General features: G+C 46.5%; 1 non-coding gene and 31 pseudogenes across 1 annotated transcript; all 32 read right to left on the bottom strand.

Moving 5' to 3' along the window:
• Positions 1–269: 269 nt before the first annotated feature.
• Positions 270–388, bottom strand: LOC133566769 (5S ribosomal RNA; annotated as a pseudogene).
• Positions 389–756: 368 nt separating this feature from the next.
• On the bottom strand, positions 757–875 carry LOC133565128 (5S ribosomal RNA; annotated as a pseudogene).
• A 365-nt stretch (positions 876–1,240) lies between these two features.
• LOC133565957 (5S ribosomal RNA) lies at positions 1,241–1,359 on the bottom strand (annotated as a pseudogene).
• A 368-nt stretch (positions 1,360–1,727) lies between these two features.
• LOC133566757 (5S ribosomal RNA) lies at positions 1,728–1,846 on the bottom strand (annotated as a pseudogene).
• A 364-nt stretch (positions 1,847–2,210) lies between these two features.
• LOC133567215 (5S ribosomal RNA) lies at positions 2,211–2,329 on the bottom strand (annotated as a pseudogene).
• A 368-nt stretch (positions 2,330–2,697) lies between these two features.
• On the bottom strand, positions 2,698–2,816 carry LOC133565177 (5S ribosomal RNA; annotated as a pseudogene).
• A 365-nt stretch (positions 2,817–3,181) lies between these two features.
• LOC133565829 (5S ribosomal RNA) lies at positions 3,182–3,300 on the bottom strand (annotated as a pseudogene).
• Positions 3,301–3,664: 364 nt separating this feature from the next.
• LOC133566150 (5S ribosomal RNA) lies at positions 3,665–3,783 on the bottom strand (annotated as a pseudogene).
• A 364-nt stretch (positions 3,784–4,147) lies between these two features.
• Positions 4,148–4,266, bottom strand: LOC133567152 (5S ribosomal RNA; annotated as a pseudogene).
• Positions 4,267–4,631: 365 nt separating this feature from the next.
• Positions 4,632–4,750, bottom strand: LOC133566745 (5S ribosomal RNA; annotated as a pseudogene).
• Positions 4,751–5,118: 368 nt separating this feature from the next.
• On the bottom strand, positions 5,119–5,237 carry LOC133566733 (5S ribosomal RNA; annotated as a pseudogene).
• Positions 5,238–5,601: 364 nt separating this feature from the next.
• Positions 5,602–5,720, bottom strand: LOC133566319 (5S ribosomal RNA; annotated as a pseudogene).
• Positions 5,721–6,088: 368 nt separating this feature from the next.
• On the bottom strand, positions 6,089–6,207 carry LOC133565176 (5S ribosomal RNA; annotated as a pseudogene).
• A 365-nt stretch (positions 6,208–6,572) lies between these two features.
• Positions 6,573–6,691, bottom strand: LOC133565039 (5S ribosomal RNA; annotated as a pseudogene).
• A 364-nt stretch (positions 6,692–7,055) lies between these two features.
• Positions 7,056–7,174, bottom strand: LOC133566876 (5S ribosomal RNA; annotated as a pseudogene).
• Positions 7,175–7,538: 364 nt separating this feature from the next.
• LOC133566721 (5S ribosomal RNA) lies at positions 7,539–7,657 on the bottom strand (annotated as a pseudogene).
• A 368-nt stretch (positions 7,658–8,025) lies between these two features.
• On the bottom strand, positions 8,026–8,144 carry LOC133565127 (5S ribosomal RNA; annotated as a pseudogene).
• Positions 8,145–8,509: 365 nt separating this feature from the next.
• LOC133565956 (5S ribosomal RNA) lies at positions 8,510–8,628 on the bottom strand (annotated as a pseudogene).
• Positions 8,629–8,996: 368 nt separating this feature from the next.
• LOC133566709 (5S ribosomal RNA) lies at positions 8,997–9,115 on the bottom strand (annotated as a pseudogene).
• Positions 9,116–9,479: 364 nt separating this feature from the next.
• On the bottom strand, positions 9,480–9,598 carry LOC133567214 (5S ribosomal RNA; annotated as a pseudogene).
• A 365-nt stretch (positions 9,599–9,963) lies between these two features.
• LOC133565828 (5S ribosomal RNA) lies at positions 9,964–10,082 on the bottom strand (annotated as a pseudogene).
• A 364-nt stretch (positions 10,083–10,446) lies between these two features.
• Positions 10,447–10,565, bottom strand: LOC133566149 (5S ribosomal RNA; annotated as a pseudogene).
• A 364-nt stretch (positions 10,566–10,929) lies between these two features.
• Positions 10,930–11,048, bottom strand: LOC133566059 (5S ribosomal RNA; annotated as a pseudogene).
• Positions 11,049–11,414: 366 nt separating this feature from the next.
• On the bottom strand, positions 11,415–11,533 carry LOC133565175 (5S ribosomal RNA; annotated as a pseudogene).
• Positions 11,534–11,898: 365 nt separating this feature from the next.
• On the bottom strand, positions 11,899–12,017 carry LOC133565827 (5S ribosomal RNA; annotated as a pseudogene).
• A 364-nt stretch (positions 12,018–12,381) lies between these two features.
• On the bottom strand, positions 12,382–12,500 carry LOC133566518 (5S ribosomal RNA; annotated as a pseudogene).
• A 364-nt stretch (positions 12,501–12,864) lies between these two features.
• LOC133566696 (5S ribosomal RNA) lies at positions 12,865–12,983 on the bottom strand (annotated as a pseudogene).
• A 368-nt stretch (positions 12,984–13,351) lies between these two features.
• On the bottom strand, positions 13,352–13,470 carry LOC133565493 (5S ribosomal RNA; annotated as a pseudogene).
• A 364-nt stretch (positions 13,471–13,834) lies between these two features.
• Positions 13,835–13,953, bottom strand: LOC133565174 (5S ribosomal RNA; annotated as a pseudogene).
• Positions 13,954–14,317: 364 nt separating this feature from the next.
• On the bottom strand, positions 14,318–14,436 carry LOC133567784 (5S ribosomal RNA). Its single transcript, XR_009809477.1, has one exon. It is a non-coding gene; the product is annotated as a 5S ribosomal RNA (ribosomal RNA).
• A 364-nt stretch (positions 14,437–14,800) lies between these two features.
• LOC133566684 (5S ribosomal RNA) lies at positions 14,801–14,919 on the bottom strand (annotated as a pseudogene).
• A 368-nt stretch (positions 14,920–15,287) lies between these two features.
• LOC133565768 (5S ribosomal RNA) lies at positions 15,288–15,406 on the bottom strand (annotated as a pseudogene).
• Positions 15,407–15,622: the final 216 nt, after the last annotated feature.

Raw genomic sequence — 15,622 nt, 5'->3', positions numbered from 1 at the left:
TGCTCTTTTTCTCAGCCTATGTAACTCTTTGGACTTTTGCCCCACTGTTAGCACTGAAGTGCCTTGAGGCACATGGGTCACTGTTGGCGACACTGCAAATCTTGATATAAATTTCAGACCGAGTCAAAACTAAACATGTTTTGGGTGGAGACCAGCGTTTTGTTTGGACGAGCATCATGTAGCGTTTTGACAAGTGTGGCAAGTATCTATAGCCATTGTGACAAAAACAAAAGGGAGAAAGTGCGCCCTATACTGGGAGCATCGCTAAAAGCCTACAGCACCTGGTATTCCTAGGCAGTCTCCCATCCAAGTACTAACCAGGCCAGACCCAGCTTAGCTTCCGAGATCAGACGAGATCGGGCGATCTTCGGGTAGTATGGCCGTAAGCCGAGATGCCGTCCTCAGAATTCAATTTTTAAATGTGGCAAGCTGGTCTACAGGACCTTTCTGCAATGAGCTACACGTGTGTGATACAATAATCACTGCTCTTTTTCTCAGCCTATGTAACTCTTTGGACTTTTGCCCCACTGTTAGCACTGAAGTGCCTTGAGGCACATGGGTCACTGTTGGCGACACTGCAAATCTTGCTATAAATTTCAGACCGAGTCAAAACTAAACAAACATGTTTTGGGTGGAGACCAGCGGTTTGTTTGGGCGAGCATAATGTCGCGTTTTGACAAGTGTGGCAAGTATCTATAGCCATTGTGAAAAAAACAAAAGGGAGAAAGTGCGCCCTATACTGGGAGCATCGCTAAAAGCCTACAGCACCTGGTATTCCTAGGCAGTCTCCCAACCCAGTACTAACCAGGCCAGACCCAGCTTAGCTTCCGAGATCAGACGAGATCGGGCGATCTTCGGGTAGTATGGCCGTAAGCCGAGAGGCAGTCCTCAGAATTCAATTTTTAAATGTGGCAAGCTGGTTGACAGGACCTTTCTGCAATGAGCTACACGTGTGTGATACAATAATCACTGCTTTTTTTTCTCAGCCTATGTGACTCTTACGACTTTTGCCCCACTGTTAGCACTGAAGTGCCTTGAGGCACATGGGTCACTGTTGGCGACACTGCAAATCTTGCTATAAATTTCAGACCGAGTCAAAACTAAACATGTTTTGGGTGGAGACCAGCGTTTTGTTTGGACGAGCATAATGTAGCGTTTTGACAAGTGTGGCAAGTATCTATAGCCATTGTGAGAAAAACAAAAGGGAGAAAGTGCGCCCTATACTGGGAGCATCGCTAAAAGCCTACAGCACCTGGTATTCCTAGGCAGTCTCCCATCCAAGTACTAACCAGGCCAGATCCAGCTTAGCTTCCGAGATCAGACGAGATCGGGCGATCTTCGGGTAGTATGGCCGTAAGCCGAGACTAAGTACTCAGAATTCAATTTTTAAATGTGGCAAGCTGGTTGACAGGACCTTTCTGCAATGAGCTACACGTGTGTGATACAATAATCACTGCTCTTTTTCTCAGCCTATGTAACTCTTTGGACTTTTGCCCCAATGTTAGCACTGAAGTGCCTTGAGGCACATGGGTCACTGTTGGCAACACCGCAAATCTTGCTATAAATTTCAGACCGAGTCAAAACTAAACAAACATGTTTTGGGTGGAGACCAGCGTTTTGTTTGGACGAGCATAATGTAGCGTTTTGACAAGTGTGGCAAGTATCTATAGCCATTGTGAGAAAAACAAAAGGGAGAAAGTGCGCCCTATACTGGGAGCATCGCTAAAAGCCTACAGCACCTGGTATTCCTAGGCAGTCTCCCATCCAAGTACTAACCAGGCCAGACCCAGCTTAGCTTCCGAGATCAGACGAGATCGGGCGATCTTCGGGTAGTATGGCCGTAAGCCGAGAGGCAATCCTCAGAATTCAACTTTTAAATGTGGCAAGCTGGTTGACAGGACCTTTCTGCAATGAGCTACACGTGTGTGATACAATAATCACTGCTCTTTTTCTCAGCCTATGTAACTCTTTGGACTTTTGCCCCACTGTTAGCACTGAAGTGCCTTGAGGCACATGGGTCACTGTTGGCGACACTGCAAATCTTGCTATAAATTTCAGACCGAGTCAAAACTAAACATGTTTTGGGTGGAGACCAGCGTTTTGTTTGGACGAGCATAATGTAGCGTTTTGACAAGTCTGGCAAGTATCTATAGCCATTGTGAGAAAAACAAAAGGGAGAAAGTGCGCCCTATACGGGGAGCATCGCTAAAAGCCTACAGCACCTGGTATTCCTAGGCAGTCTCCCATCCAAGTACTAACCAGGCCAGACCCAGCTTAGCTTCCGAGATAAGACGAGATCGGGCGATCTTCCGGTAGTATGGCCGTAAGCCGAGAGGCAGTCCTCAGAATTCAATTTTTAAATGTGGCAAGCTGGTTGACAGGACCTTTCTGCAATGAGCTACACGTGTGTGATACAATAATCACTGCTCTTTTTCTCAGCCTATGTAACTCTTTGGACTTTTGCCCCACTGTTAGCACTGAAGTGCCTTGAGGCACATGGGTCACTGTTGGCAACACTGCAAATCTTGCTATAAATTTCAGACCGAGTCAAAACTAAACAAACATGTTTTGGGTGGAGACTAGCGGTTTGTTTGGACGAGCATAATGTAGCGTTTTGACAAGTGTGGCAAATATCTATAGCCATTGTGAAAAAAACAAAAGGGAGAAAGTGCGCCCTATACTGGTAGCATCGCTAAAAGCCTACAGCACCTGGTATTCCTAGGCAGTCTCCCAACCAAGTACTAACCAGGCCAGACCCAGCTTAGCTTCCGAGATCAGACGAGATCGGGCGATCTTCGGGTAGTATGGCCGTAAGCCGAGAGGCAGTCCTCAGAATTCAATTTTTAAATGTGGCAAGCTGGTTGACAGGACCTTTCTGCAATGAGCTACACGTGTGTGATACAATAATCACTGCTTTTTTTTCTCAGCCTATGTAACTCTTACGACTTTTGCCCCACTGTTAGCACTGAAGTGCCTTGAGGCACATGGGTCACTATTGGCGACACTGCAAATCTTGCTATAAATTTCAGACCGAGTCAAAACTAAACATGTTTTGGGTGGAGACCAGCGTCGTGTTTGGACGAGCATAATGTAGCGTTTTGACAAGTGTGGCAAGTATCTATAGCCATTGTGACAAAAACAAAAGGGAGAAAGTGCGCCCTATACTGGGAACATCGCTAAAAGCCTACAGTACCTGGTATTCCTAGGCAGTCTCCCATCCAAGTACTAATCAGGCCAGACCCAGCTTAGCTTCCGAGATCAGACGAGATCGGGCGATCTTCGGGTAGTATGGCCGTAAGCCGAGAGGCAGTCCTCAGAATTCAACTTTTAAATGTGGCAAGCTGGTTGACAGGACCTTTCTGCAATGAGCTACACGTGTGTGATACAAAAATCACTGCTCTTTTTCTCAGCCTATGTAACTCTTTGGACTTTTGCCCCACTGTTAGCACTGAAGTGCCTTGAGGCACATGGGTCACTGTTGGCGACACTGCAAATCTTGCTATAAATTTCAGACCGAGTCAAAACTAAACATGTTTTGGGTGGAGATCAGCGTTTTGTTTGGACGAGCATAATGTAGCGTTTTGACAAGTGTGGCAAGTATCTATAGCCATTGTGAGAAAAACAAAAGGGAGAAAGTGCGCCCTATACTGGGAGCATCGCTAAAAGCCTACAGCACCTGGTATTCCTAGGCAGTCTCCCATCCAAGTACTAACCAGGCCAGACCCAGCTTAGCTTCCGAGATCAGACGAGATCAAGCGATCTTCGGGTAGTATGGCCGTAAGCCGAGAGGCAGTCCTCAGAATTCAACTTTTAAATGTGGCAAGCTGGTTGACAGGACCTTTCTGCAATGAGCTACACGTGTGTGATACAATAATCACTGCTCTTTTTCTCAGCCTATGTAACTCTTTGGACTTTTGCCCCACTGTTAGCACTGAAGTGCCTTGAGGCACATGGGTCACTGTTGGCGACACTGCAAATCTTGCTATAAATTTCAGACCGAGTCAAAACTAAACATGTTTTGGGTGGAGACCAGCGTTTTGTTTGGACGAGCATAATGTAGCGTTTTGACAAGTCTGGCAAGTATCTATAGCCATTGTGAGAAAAACAAAAGGGAGAAAGTGCGCCCTATACGGGGAGCATCGCTAAAAGCCTACAGCACCTGGTATTCCTAGGCAGTCTCCCAACCCAGTACTAACCAGGCCAGAGACAGCTTAGCTTCCGAGATCAGACGAGATCGGGCGATCTTCGGGTAGTATGGCCGTAAGCCGAGAGGCAGTCCTCAGAATTCAATTTCTAAATGTGGCAAGCTGGTTGACAGGACCTTTCTGCAATGAGCTACACGTGTGTGATACAATAATCACTGCTTTTTTTTCTCAGCCTATGTAACTCTTACGACTTTTGCCCCACTGTTAGCACTGAAGTGCCTTGAGGCACATGGGTCACTGTTGGCGACACTGCAAATCTTGCTATAAATTTCAGACCGAGTCAAAACTAAACATGTTTTGGGTGGAGACCAGCGTTTTGTTTGGACGAGCATAATGTAGCCTTTTGACAAGTGTGGCAAGTATCTATAGCCATTGTGAGAAAAACAAAAGGGAGAAAGTGCGCCCTATACTGGGAGCATCGCTAAAAGCCTACAGCACCTGGTATTCCTAGGCAGTCTCCCATCCAAGTACTAACCAGGCCAGACCCAGCTTAGCTTCCGAGATCAGACGAGATCGGGCGATCTTCGGGTAGTATGGCCGTAAGCCGAGTAGCAGTACTCAGAATTCAATTTTTAAATGTGGCAAGCTGGTTGACAGGACCTTTCTGCAATGAGCTACACGTGTGTGATACAATAATCACTGCTCTTTTTCTCAGCCTATGTAACTCTTTGGACTTTTGCCCCAATGTTAGCACTGAAGTGCCTTGAGGCACATGGGTCACTGTTGGCAACACTGCAAATCTTGCTATTAATTTCAGACCGAGTCAAAACTAAACAAACATGTTTTGGGTGGAGACCAGCGTTTTGTTTGGACGAGCATAATGTAGCGTTTTGACAAGTGTGGCAAGTATCTATAGCCATTGTGAGAAAAACAAAAGGGAGAAAGTGTGCCCTATACTGGGAGCATCGCTAAAAGCCTACAGCACCTGGTATTCCTAGGCAGTCTCCCATCCAAGTACTAACCAGGCCAGACCCAGCTTAGCTTCCGAGATCAGACGAGATCGGGCGATCTTCGGGTAGTATGGCCGTAAGCCGAGAGTCAGTCCTCAGAATTCAACTTTTAAATGTGGCAAGCTGGTTGACAGGACCTTTCTGCAATGAGCTACACGTGTGTGATACAATAATCACTGCTCTTTTTCTCAGCCTATGTAACTCTTTGGACTTTTGCCCCACTGTTAGCACTGAAGTGCCTTGAGGCACATGGGTCACTGTTGGCGACACTGCAAATCTTGCTATAAATTTCAGACCGAGTCAAAACTAAACATGTTTTGGGTGGAGACCAGCGTTTTGTTTGGACGAGTATAATGTAGCGTTTTGACAAGTCTGGCAAGTATCTATAGCCATTGTGAGAAAAACAAAAGGGAGAAAGTGCGCCCTATACGGGGAGCATCGCTAAAAGCCTACAGCACCTGGTATTCCTAGGCAGTCTCCCATCCAAGTACTTACCAGGCCAGACCCAGCTTAGCTTCCGAGATCAGACGAGATCGGGCGATCTTCCGGTAGTATGGCCGTAAGCCGAGAGGCAGTCCTCAGAATTCAATTTTTAAATGTGGCAAGCTGGTTGACAGGACCTTTCTGCAATGAGCTACACGTGTGTGATACAATAATCACTGCTCTTTTTCTCAGCCTATGTAACTCTTTGGACTTTTGCCCCACTGTTAGCACTGAAGTGCCTTGAGGCACATGGGTCACTGTTGGCAACACTGCAAATCTTGCTATAAATTTCAGACCGAGTCAAAACTAAACAAACATGTTTTGGGTGGAGACCAGCGGTTTGTTTGGACGAGCATAATGTAGCGTTTTGACATGTGTGGCAAATATCTATAGCCATTGTGAAAAAAACAAAAGGGAGAAAGTGCGCCCTATACTGGTAGCATCGCTAAAAGCCTACAGCACCTGGTATTCCTAGGCAGTCTCCCAACCAAGTACTAACCAGGCCAGACCCAGCTTAGCTTCCGAGATCAGACGAGATCGGGCGATCTTCGGGTAGTATGGCCGTAAGCCGAGAGGCAGTCCTCAGAATTCAATTTTTAAATGTGGCAAGCTGGTTGACAGGACCTTTCTGCAATGAGCTACACGTGTGTGATACAATAATCACTGCTTTTTTTTCTCAGCCTATGTAACTCTTACGACTTTTGCCCCACTGTTAGCACTGAAGTGCCTTGAGGCACATGGGTCACTATTGGCGACACTGCAAATCTTGCTATAAATTTCAGACCGAGTCAAAACTAAACATGTTTTGGGTGGAGACCAGCGTCGTGTTTGGACGAGCATAATGTAGCGTTTTGACAAGTGTAGCAAGTATCTATAGCCATTGTGACAAAAACAAAAGGGAGAAAGTGCGCCCTATACTGGGAGCATCGCTAAAAGCCTACAGCACCTGGTATTCCTAGGCAGTCTCCCATCCAAGTACTAATCAGGCCAGACCCAGCTTAGCTTCCGAGATCAGACGAGATCGGGCGATCTTCGGGTAGTATGGCCGTAAGCCGAGAGGCAGTCCTCAGAATTCAACTTTTAAATGTGGCAAGCTGGTTGACAGGACCTTTCTGCAATGAGCTACACGTGTCTGATACAAAAATCACTGCTCTTTTTCTCAGCCTATGTAACTCTTTGGACTTTTGCCCCACTGTTAGCACTGAAGTGCCTTGAGGCACATGGGTCACTGTTGGCGACACTGCAAATCTTGCTATAAATTTCAGACAAAGTCAAAACTAAACATGTTTTGGGTGGAGATCAGCGTTTTGTTTGGACGAGCATAATGTAGCGTTTTGACAAGTGTGGCAAGTATCTATAGCCATTGTGAGAAAAACAAAAGGGAGAAAGTGCGCCCTATACTGGGAGCATCGCTAAAAGCCTACAGCACCTGGTATTCCTAGGCAAGATCCCATCCAAGTACTAACCAGGCCAGACCCAGCTTAGCTTCCGAGATCAGACGAGATCGGGCGATCTTCGGGTAGTATGGCCGTAAGCCGAGAGGCAGTCCTCAGAATTCAATTTTTAAATGTGGCAAGCTGGTTGACAGGAACTTTCTGCAATGAGCTACACGTGTGTGATACAATAATCACTGCTCTTTTTCTCAGCCTATGTAACTCTTTGGACTTTTGCCCCACTGTTAGCACTGAAGTGCCTTGAGGCACATGGGTCACTGTTGGCGACACTGCAAATCTTGATATAAATTTCAGACCGAGTCAAAACTAAACATGTTTTGGGTGGAGACCAGCGTTTTGTTTGGACGAGCATCATGTAGCGTTTTGACAAGTGTGGCAAGTATCTATAGCCATTGTGACAAAAACAAAAGGGAGAAAGTGCGCCCTATACTGGGAGCATCGCTAAAAGCCTACAGCACCTGGTATTCCTAGGCAGTCTCCCATCCAAGTACTAACCAGGCCAGACCCAGCTTAGCTTCCGAGATCAGACGAGATCGGGCGATCTTCGGGTAGTATGGCCGTAAGCCGAGATGCCGTCCTCAGAATTCAATTTTTAAATTTGGCAAGCTGGTTGACAGGACCTTTCTGCAATGAGCTACACGTGTGTGATACAATAATCACTGCTCTTTTTCTCAGCCTATGTAACTCTTTGGACTTTTGCCCCACTGTTAGCACTGAAGTGCCTTGAGGCACATGGGTCACTGTTGGCGACACTGCAAATCTTGCTATAAATTTCAGACCGAGTCAAAACTAAACAAACATGTTTTGGGTGGAGACCAGCGGTTTGTTTGGGCGAGCATAATGTCGCGTTTTGACAAGTGTGGCAAGTATCTATAGCCATTGTGAAAAAAACAAAAGGGAGAAAGTGCGCCCTATACTGGGAGCATCGCTAAAAGCCTACAGCACCTGGTATTCCTAGGCAGTCTCCCAACCCAGTACTAACCAGGCCAGACCCAGCTTAGCTTCCGAGATCAGACGAGATCGGGCGATCTTCGGGTAGTATGGCCGTAAGCCGAGAGGCAGTCCTCAGAATTCAATTTTTAAATGTGGCAAGCTGGTTGACAGGACCTTTCTGCAATGAGCTACACGTGTGTGATACAATAATCACTGCTTTTTTTTCTCAGCCTATGTGACTCTTACGACTTTTGCCCCACTGTTAGCACTGAAGTGCCTTGAGGCACATGGGTCACTGTTGGCGACACTGCAAATCTTGCTATAAATTTCAGACCGAGTCAAAACTAAACATGTTTTGGGTGGAGACCAGCGTTTTGTTTGGACGAGCATAATGTAGCGTTTTGACAAGTGTGGCAAGTATCTATAGCCATTGTGAGAAAAACAAAAGGGAGAAAGTGCGCCCTATACTGGGAGCATCGCTAAAAGCCTACAGCACCTGGTATTCCTAGGCAGTCTCCCATCCAAGTACTAACCAGGCCAGATCCAGCTTAGCTTCCGAGATCAGACGAGATCGGGCGATCTTCGGGTAGTATGGCCGTAAGCCGAGACTAAGTACTCAGAATTCAATTTTTAAATGTGGCAAGCTGGTTGACAGGACCTTTCTGCAATGAGCTACACGTGTGTGATACAATAATCACTGCTCTTTTTCTCAGCCTATGTAACTCTTTGGACTTTTGCCCCAATGTTAGCACTGAAGTGCCTTGAGGCACATGGGTCACTGTTGGCAACACCGCAAATCTTGCTATAAATTTCAGACCGAGTCAAAACTAAACAAACATGTTTTGGGTGGAGACCAGCGTTTTGTTTGGACGAGCATAATGTAGCGTTTTGACAAGTGTGGCAAGTATCTATAGCCATTGTGAGAAAAACAAAAGGGAGAAAGTGCGCCCTATACTGGGAGCATCGCTAAAAGCCTACAGCACCTGGTATTCCTAGGCAGTCTCCCATCCAAGTACTAACCAGGCCAGACCCAGCTTAGCTTCCGAGATCAGACGAGATCGGGCGATCTTCGGGTAGTATGGCCGTAAGCCGAGAGGCAATCCTCAGAATTCAACTTTTAAATGTGGCAAGCTGGTTGACAGGACCTTTCTGCAATGAGCTACACGTGTGTGATACAATAATCACTGCTCTTTTTCTCAGCCTATGTAACTCTTTGGACTTTTGCCCCACTGTTAGCACTGAAGTGCCTTGAGGCACATGGGTCACTGTTGGCGACACTGCAAATCTTGCTATAAATTTCAGACCGAGTCAAAACTAAACATGTTTTGGGTGGAGACCAGCGTTTTGTTTGGACGAGCATAATGTAGCGTTTTGACAAGTCTGGCAAGTATCTATAGCCATTGTGAGAAAAACAAAAGGGAGAAAGTGCGCCCTATACGGGGAGCATCGCTAAAAGCCTACAGCACCTGGTATTCCTAGGCAGTCTCCCATCCAAGTACTAACCAGGCCAGACCCAGCTTAGCTTCCGAGATAAGACGAGATCGGGCGATCTTCCGGTAGTATGGCCGTAAGCCGAGACTAAGTACTCAGAATTCAATTTTTAAATGTGGCAAGCTGGTTGACAGGACCTTTCTGCAATGAGCTACACGTGTGTGATACAATAATCACTGCTTTTTTTTCTCAGCCTATGTAACTCTTACGACTTTTGCCCCACTGTTAGCACTGAAGTGCCTTGAGGCACATGGGTCACTATTGGCGACACTGCAAATCTTGCTATAAATTTCAGACCGAGTCAAAACTAAACATGTTTTGGGTGGAGACCAGCGTCGTGTTTGGACGAGCATAATGTAGCGTTTTGACAAGTGTGGCAAGTATCTATAGCCATTGTGACAAAAACAAAAGGGAGAAAGTGCGCCCTATACTGGGAACATCGCTAAAAGCCTACAGTACCTGGTATTCCTAGGCAGTCTCCCATCCAAGTACTAATCAGGCCAGACCCAGCTTAGCTTCCGAGATCAGACGAGATCGGGCGATCTTCGGGTAGTATGGCCGTAAGCCGAGAGGCAGTCCTCAGAATTCAACTTTTAAATGTGGCAAGCTGGTTGACAGGACCTTTCTGCAATGAGCTACACGTGTGTGATACAAAAATCACTGCTCTTTTTCTCAGCCTATGTAACTCTTTGGACTTTTGCCCCACTGTTAGCACTGAAGTGCCTTGAGGCACATGGGTCACTGTTGGCGACACTGCAAATCTTGCTATAAATTTCAGACCGAGTCAAAACTAAACATGTTTTGGGTGGAGATCAGCGTTTTGTTTGGACGAGCATAATGTAGCGTTTTGACAAGTGTGGCAAGTATCTATAGCCATTGTGAGAAAAACAAAAGGGAGAAAGTGCGCCCTATACTGGGAGCATCGCTAAAAGCCTACAGCACCTGGTATTCCTAGGCAGTCTCCCATCCAAGTACTAACCAGGCCAGACCCAGCTTAGCTTCCGAGATCAGACGAGATCAAGCGATCTTCGGGTAGTATGGCCGTAAGCCGAGAGGCAGTCCTCAGAATTCAACTTTTAAATGTGGCAAGCTGGTTGACAGGACCTTTCTGCAATGAGCTACACGTGTGTGATACAATAATCACTGCGCTTTTTCTCAGCCTATGTAACTCTTTGGACTTTTGCCCCACTGTTAGCACTGAAGTGCCTTGAGGCACATGGGTCACTGTTGGCGACACTGCAAATCTTGCTATAAATTTCAGACCGAGTCAAAACTAAACATGTTTTGGGTGGAGACCAGCGTTTTGTTTGGACGAGCATAATGTAGCGTTTTGACAAGTCTGGCAAGTATCTATAGCCATTGTGAGAAAAACAAAAGGGAGAAAGTGCGCCCTATACGGGGAGCATCGCTAAAAGCCTACAGCACCAGGTATTCCTAGGCAGTCTCCCATCCAAGTACTAACCAGGCCAGACCCAGCTTAGCTTCCGAGATCAGACGAGATCGGGCGATCTTCCGGTAGTATGGCCGTAAGCCGAGAGGCAGTCCTCAGAATTCAATTTTTAAATGTGGCAAGCTGGTTGACAGGACCTTTCTGCAATGAGCTACACGTGTGTGATACAATAATCACTGCTCTTTTTCTCAGCCTATGTAACTCTTTGGACTTTTGCCCCACTGTTAGCACTGAAGTGCCTTGAGGCACATGGGTCACTGTTGGCAACACTGCAAATCTTGCTATAAATTTCAGACCGAGTCAAAATAAACAAACATGTTTTGGGTGGAGACCAGCGGTTTGTTTGGACGGGCATAATGTAGCGTTTTGACAAGTGTGGCAAATATCTATAGCCATTGTGAAAAAACAAAAGGGAGAAAGTGCGCCCTATACTGGTAGCATCGCTAAAAGCCTACAGCACCTGGTATTCCTAGGCAGTCTCCCAACCAAGTACTAACCAGGCCAGACCCAGCTTAGCTTCCGAGATCAGACGAGATCGGGCGATCTTCGGGTAGTATGGCCGTAAGCCGAGAGGCAGTCCTCAGAATTCAATTTTTAAATGTGGCAAGCTGGTTGACAGGACCTTTCTGCAATGAGCTACACGTGTGTGATACAATAATCACTGCTTTTTTTTCTCAGCCTATGTAACTCTTACGACTTTTGCCCCACTGTTAGCACTGAAGTGCCTTGAGGCACATGGGTCACTATTGGCGACACTGCAAATCTTGCTATAAATTTCAGACCGAGTCAAAACTAAACATGTTTTGGGTGGAGACCAGCGTCATGTTTGGACGAGCATAATGTAGCGTTTTGACAAGTGTGGCAAGTATCTATAGCCATTGTGACAAAAACAAAAGGGAGAAAGCGCGCCCTATACTGGGAACATCGCTAAAAGCCTACAGTACCTGGTATTCCTAGGCAGTCTCCCATCCAAGTACTAATCAGGCCAGACCCAGCTTAGCTTCCGAGATCAGACGAGATCGGGCGATCTTCGGGTAGTATGGCCGTAAGCCGAGAGGCAGTCCTCAGAATTCAACTTTTAAATGTGGCAAGCTGGTTGACAGGACCTTTCTGCAATGAGCTACACGTGTGTGATACAAAAATCACTGCTCTTTTTCTCAGCCTATGTAACTCTTTGGACTTTTGCCCCACTGTTAGCACTGAAGTGCCTTGAGGCACATGGGTCACTGTTGGCGACACTGCAAATCTTGCTATAAATTTCAGACCGAGTCAAAACTAAACATGTTTTGGGTGGAGATCAGCGTTTTGTTTGGACGAGCATAATGTAGCGTTTTGACAAGTGTGGCAAGTATCTATAGCCATTGTGACAAAAACAAAAGGGAGAAAGTGCGCCCTATACTGGGAGCATCGCTAAAAGCCTACAGCACCTGGTATTCCTAGGCAGTCTCCCATCCAAGTACTAACCAGGCCAGACCCAGCTTAGCTTCCTAGATCAGACGAGATCGGGCGATCTTCGGGTAGTATGGCCGTAAGCCGAAAGGCAGTCCTCAGAATTCAATTTTTAAATGTGGCAAGCTGGTTGACAGGAACTTTCTGCAATGAGCTACACGTGTGTGATACAATAATCACTGCTCTTTTTCTCAGCCTATGTAACTCTTTGGACTTTTGCCCCACTGTTAGCACTGAAGTGCCTTGAGGCACATGGGTCACTGTTGGCGACACTGCAAATCTTGCTATAAATTTCAGACCGAGTCAAAACTAAACATGTTTTGGGTGAAGACCAGCGTTTTGTTTGGACGAGCATCATGTAGCGTTTTGACAAGTGTGGCAAGTATCTATAGCCATTGTGACAAAAACAAAAGGGAGAAAGTGCGCCCTATACTGGGAGCATCGCTAAAAGCCTACAGCACCTGGTATTCCTAGGCAGTCTCCCATCCAAGTACTAACCAGGCCAGACCCAGCTTAGCTTCCGAGATCAGACGAGATCGGGCGATCTTCGGGTAGTATGGCCGTAAGCCGAGATGCCGTCCTCAGAATTCAATTTTTAAATGTGGCAAGCTGGTTGACAGGACCTTTCTGCAATGAGCTACACGTGTGTGATACAATAATCACTGCTCTTTTTCTCAGCCTATGTAACTCTTTGGACTTTTGCCCCACTGTTAGCACAGAAGTGCCTTGAGGCACATGGGTCACTGTTGGCGACACTGCAAATCTTGCTATAAATTTCAGACCGAGTCAAAACTAAACAAACATGTTTTGGGTGGAGACCAGCGGTTTGTTTGGGCGAGCATAATGTAGCGTTTTGACAAGTGTGGCAAGTATCTATAGCCATTGTGAAAAAAACAAAAGGGAGAAAGTGCGCCCTATACTGGGAGCATCGCTAAAAGCCTACAGCACCTGGTATTCCTAGGCAGTCTCCCAACCCAGTACTAACCAGGCCAGACCCAGCTTAGCTTCCGAGATCAAACGAGATCGGGCGATCTTCGGGTAGTATGGCCGTAAGCCGAGAGGCTGTCCTCAGAATTACATTTTTAAATGTGGCAAGCTGGTTGACAGGACCTTTCTGCAATGAGCTACACGTGTGTGATAAAATAATCACTGCTCTTTTTCTCAGCCTATGTAACTCTTTGGACTTTTGCCCCACTGTTAGAACTGAAGTGCCTTGAGGCACATGGGTCACTGTTGGCGACACTGCAAATCTTGCTATAAATTTCAGACCGAGTCAAAACTAAACTTGTTTTGGGTGGAGACCAGCGTTTTGTTTGGACGAGCATAATGTAGCGTTTTGACAAGTGTGGCAAGTATCAATAGCCATTGTGACAAAAACCAAAGGGAGAAAGTGCGCCCTATACTGGGAGCATCGCTAAAAGCCTACAGCACCTGGTATTCCTAGGCAGTCTCCCAACCAAGTACTAACCAGGCCAGACCCAGCTTAGCTTCCGAGATCAGACGAGATCGGGCGATCTTCGGGTAGTATGGCCGTAAGCCGAGAGGCAGTCCTCAGAATCCAATTTTTAAACGTGGCAAGCTGGTTGACAGGAACTTTCTGCAATGAGCTACACGTGTGTGATACAATAATCACTGCTCTTTTTCTCAGCCTATGTAACTCTTTGGACTTTTGCCCCACTGTTAGCACTGAAGTGCCTTGAGGCACATGGGTCACTGTTGGCGACACTGCAAATCTTGCTATAAATTTCAGACAGAGTCAAAACTAAACATGTTTTGGGTGGAGACCAGCGTTTTGTTTGGACGAGCATAATGTAGCGTTTTGACAAGTGTGGCAAGTATCTATAGCCATTGTGACAAAAACAAAAGGGAGAAAGTGCGCCCTATACTGGGAGCATCGCTAAAAGCCTACAGCACCTGGTATTCCTAGGCAGTCTCCCATCCAAGTACTAACCAGGCCAGACCCAGCTTAGCTTCCGAGATCAGACGAGATCGGGTGATCTTCGGGTAGTATGGCCGTAAGCCGAGAGGCAGTCCTCAGAATTCAATTTTTAAATGTGGCAAGCTGGTTGACAGGAACTTTCTGCAATGAGCTACACGTGTGTGATACAATAATCACTGCTCTTTTTCTCAGCCTATGTAACTCTTTGGACTTTTGCCCCACTGTTAGCACTGAAGTGCCTTGAGGCACATGGGTCACTGTTGGCGACACTGCAAATCTTGCTATAAATTTCAGACCGAGTCAAAACTAAACATGTTTTGGGTGGAGACCAGCGTTTTGTTTGGACGAGCATCATGTAGCGTTTTGACAAGTGTGGCAAGTATCTATAGCCATTGTGACAAAAACAAAAGGGAGAAAGTGCGCCCTATACTGGGAGCATCGCTAAAAGCCTACAGCACCTGGTATTCCTAGGCAGTCTCCCATCCAAGTACTAACCAGGCCAGACCCAGCTTAGCTTCCGAGATCAGACGAGATCGGGCGATCTTCGGGTAGTATGGCCGTAAGCCGGGATGCCGTCCTCAGAATTCAATTTTTAAATGTGGCAAGCTGGTTGACAGGACCTTTCTGCAATGAGCTACACGTGTGTGATACAATAATCACTGCTCTTTTTCTCAGCCTATGTAACTCTTTGGACTTTTGCCCCACTGTTAGCACTGAAGTGCCTTGAGGCACATGGGTCACTGTTGGCGACACTGCAAATCTTGCTATAAATTTCAGACCGAGTCAAAACTAAACAAACATGTTTTGGGTGGAGACCAGCGGTTTGTTTGGGCGAGCATAATGTAGCGTTTTGACAAGTGTGGCAAGTATCTATAGCCATTGTGAAAAAAACAAAAGGGAGAAAGTGCGCCCTATACTGGGAGCATCGCTAAAAGTCTACAGCACCTGGTATTCCTAGGCAGTCTCCCATCCAAGTACTAACCAGGCCAGACCCAGCTTAGCTTCCGAGATCAGACGAGATCGGGCGATCTTCGGGTAGTATGGCCGTAAGCCGAGAGGCAGTCCTCAGAATTAAATTTTTAAATGTGGCAAGCTGGTTGACAGGACCTTTCTGCAATGAGCTACACGTGTGTGATACAATAATCACTGCTCTTTTTCTCAGCCTATGTAACTCTTTGGACTTTTGCCCCACTGTTAGCACTGAAGTGCCTTGAGGCACATGGGTCACTGTTGGCGACACTGCAAATCTCTCTATAAATTTCAGACCG

The sequence above is a fragment of the Nerophis ophidion genome, linkage group LG13 (assembly GCF_033978795.1).
Source record: "Nerophis ophidion isolate RoL-2023_Sa linkage group LG13, RoL_Noph_v1.0, whole genome shotgun sequence".
In the NCBI taxonomy this organism is placed as follows: Eukaryota; Metazoa; Chordata; class Actinopteri; order Syngnathiformes; family Syngnathidae; genus Nerophis; species Nerophis ophidion.
The sequence above is the reverse complement of the archived record's forward strand: the minus strand, read 5'-3'. Positions and strand labels throughout refer to the sequence as shown.